General features: G+C 37.8%; 1 pseudogene; it reads right to left on the minus strand.

Annotated features, from left to right (window-relative positions):
- Positions 1–335: 335 nt before the first annotated feature.
- LOC107785053 (senescence-specific cysteine protease SAG39-like) lies at positions 336–3,608 on the minus strand (annotated as a pseudogene).

Below are 3,608 nucleotides of genomic sequence, written 5' to 3' on the forward strand. Positions count from 1 at the left end.
ATTCAAACATAATTCAGTTACTTAAACGGAAACACTACGTATAATAGATCCTTGTGGTTCGGTCCTTTTCCGGACCCCACGCATAGCGGGAGCTTAGTGCACCGGGCTGCCCTTTATAATTTTTCTGTTACACTGAGTAAAATTCAACGACCATACGTGATATTAACCTGATTTTGGGTGACTGTAGTTTAGGATTAATGTTAAAAAAAGGGCTAGTTCATTTGTGTTGTCACAAACAGAACTATGTACTTCATAATGTAGATTTAACACAAGTTTTGTACAGATTATGAAGCTTTGAAGCAGCTTCCAAATAGAGTATATGCACACACAAGACATGCTTCTTTAGCACATTTACATAATCAAGTAAAACTTAACACACCATTGGAAATATCTTCAGAAATAATAATAAACATAAAGCCTGTGATTTGGCTATTCATAATCTAGCTCTATACTTAAGCAGTTGGATAAGAAGCATCCATGGCTATCCCACATAGCCCTTATTTAGCATCAATTAATGTCACGTTTCATCCTTATATATCCATTTTCACCCCAACTACTACCCCAAGAGTTCTTAATCAACCAATATTTAGTACCATCTTTAGCTTTTTCCATATCCCATTGTTGTAACACCATGATCTAACTCCGTTCCACACGTGCCTGTAAAAACTCTACTCGTGTAGAATTGGAAGGAGAAGTCGCCAGCATCAATAGAGACTGAAACTAGCTGATTTGCCACAGCTTTGAGAAGTGAATTCTCATTGTTTTTGGGTACCTTTTCATAGCCTTTGATATCTGCTACATGGGAAGATTCTTTTTTTGTGTTGCATTTTCCATCAGCAGCTTTGTATGGGTAAGTTGTTTCAGTTGTTATGCCTTTGATTTTCACTATGAATTCGAATGCATCGTCCATGTAACCACCTTCACAACCTTGATCCTCACTCTTTCTGTCACAATCTACCAATTCTTGTTCTGATAGGGAGATCAACTTTCTTGTTGAGAGTTTGGTAATCCCATCTGTTGCTGCTATTGCAGTAAATGCCCAACAGCGCCCTGTTTGTTTGTAATAGAAATGTTAGAGGACCACAAATTAATGATAATGTGGACTGATAGTGTCACGTCTCCTAAAAGAATTACATGTATACTGCTCAATAATAAGTGGAACTAGTAATATGGAAAATAAGGTAAGAAACTTGCTACAACATGTTAGATTATATTGATGGCATAAAAACTATTTACATTATCAGTGTATATAAATTAAATCATTCGTTGTAAATGTAAGGTTGTATACGGTCGAAATAGATTTTGACCTTCCTACGTTCGATCGAGTTCGAGTGTTAAAAAGACGGAATTAGATTTTTGGGAGTAAGCTCCAAAGTCGGTACTAACGAGCCTCGAGCCCGAAGGTCGATCGAGGAGTCGGCTCGATAACCCTATCGAGCCCGTGGCCGAATTGATCCGCAAGGCACTTCTTCGAGGTCGGAAATGCGCGACGCCCATCTCGAAGGTCGGACTCGAGCCAAGACCGAAAGGTCCAACCCAATAACGAGCTCGAGCCAGTATCGAGCTCACAGACAAGAGCCGTTGTGACCGCATCAAGAGAGAGAATCTTGGCGGGAATCAAGGAAGAGACAAGTCATCATGGGCCTTCCACTATATATTTTATTTTATTGTTTTTTGTAATAACCCTCTTCTATAAAAGGGGGAATCCTTGTAAGCTAAAGGGCAGAGACAAAAAAATAAATCACTTCTCAGATTGAAAGATATCCCTTCGTATTTGCTTTACTTTATCTCATTTACTCTTATTGCTCACTATTTGTATTCTCATAGTCAAGAATATACGTATCTCTATTTCTCTACACGATTTATATCGAATTGTATCGCATATCCTTAGAACCACACACAAAATCTAACGTTATCCGATTTTTTCAGTAAACAAAGGCTAGACGACTTACCATATTGTCCTTGATCCTTAACTGGTGTGACTGCATCCTTTGTTCTCCAATCCATAGTTGTTTGAACTGCTGTCACATTTTCGTATCTGAATAAGGTAATTTTTGGTTCGCAAAATGGAATCTTCAAACCATTTCGAGCTGCTCTAAATTCCTCATTAAATCTACAAAAGCATTGATTCCTAACTTGCAATGCTGGTTTGCTTCATCATTAAAAGCTTCAATTTGCCCTGCATTCTCCTTGAATATCTTGAAACCACTATCTTTTTTAGCATTATTTTTGTATAAACATCCATATTGAATCATCGATTGCTCATATTTTTGCATCAGGGGTTCATCAGCAAGTGTTCTTGTTGTAGTTTTAGAAGCCCATATTCCAAGAACTGCCAAAAGAAGAATTAGGAACTTCATATCTAATGAAAGGATTAAGGAAATTCTTTATTATTTGACAAAAAATATAGATCTTGGTTCAAATAATTAAATTTACGTAAATAAGGATTAATCTTAGCTAACAATAATATCCTTAGACGAGGTTTTTAAAGAAGCAATAAATATCGTGTGGATCTGGTCGGACAGTGGCAATAACATATAGGAGTAACAAATATTCTAGAAATCAGGAGCAATAGTGTAGCATTCAATAATAATGAACTCCAATAATTGATATTTAAGTAACTAAGAGGAATGATTCATGCAATAAAGGATGGAATAAGTGGATCTTCTTTCTCACAAAGAAGAGTGATAGACAATCCCTTGAATATTCGAATTATTCTTGGATCGGGTGGAAAAGCATAAATGAGAATCTTAGTGAAAAGGTAATGTTTGTATCTTAACAAATGAGATTTGATATTCTTTCTCAAGTCAAAGTGTGTGCTTTTACAAATGAGTTTCACATGCCCCTGTCATTGTCTCTTCTTCTCTTTATATGAGACATGTTCCTAACAAACCCTAATAGTACAAGTGCAGAGAATATCTACTAGAATATTCTCTTTAATATCCTATCTTGAAAACTAGCCGTTACAGCTTTGTCAACGGTACTCCACTTCGACCTCGTCTCTTATTGATACCTCGACTACGGCTCTCGTTGACTCTTCGACCACAGACTTTGCTGCTTCTTGGGCCATCTTGATAAACGACTACTTGGGAACTCTTCCCTTAGTATTATCTTGGCATAAATATTCTAAAGACATATTTTGACCCATACAGTTAGTCCCTCCGCTTATTGAGGCCAGCTTCCGGCGGGCTCGATGAGCGAATTTTGTTCGTTGTGGTCGAAACAATCGAGTGAGCTATGCAGGTCGTGGTGGTTACGGCGAACTAGCAACATGGCCCTACATGGGCCACTTATTTCAAATGCTTCAATTTTTCCGGTTGGTTTGTTGGAGTTATGTTGTCCACGAATTAGGATGAACGCATATTCCCGATGCGTTGCTTCGCTTCGCGTGTGACCCCTGATTGAACTTGCCGCTTCGGTTCCGGTGTCAGGTAATGATGAACCGATTTTGGTACTGGAGCCAAGATCCTTATAAATAGGGATGTTAGGGTATTATTTTGAAGTTTCAAGTTTTCTATTTCGAAACCCTACATTATTCTCTTGCTCTTTCCTTGCTCTAAACCTCTTCTTTCTATTCCAATGACTTGCATTCGTTCTAAGTACTTCAT

The sequence above is a fragment of the Nicotiana tabacum genome, chromosome 15, assembly GCF_000715075.1.
Source record: "Nicotiana tabacum cultivar K326 chromosome 15, ASM71507v2, whole genome shotgun sequence".
NCBI lineage: Eukaryota > Viridiplantae > Streptophyta > Magnoliopsida > Solanales > Solanaceae > Nicotiana > Nicotiana tabacum.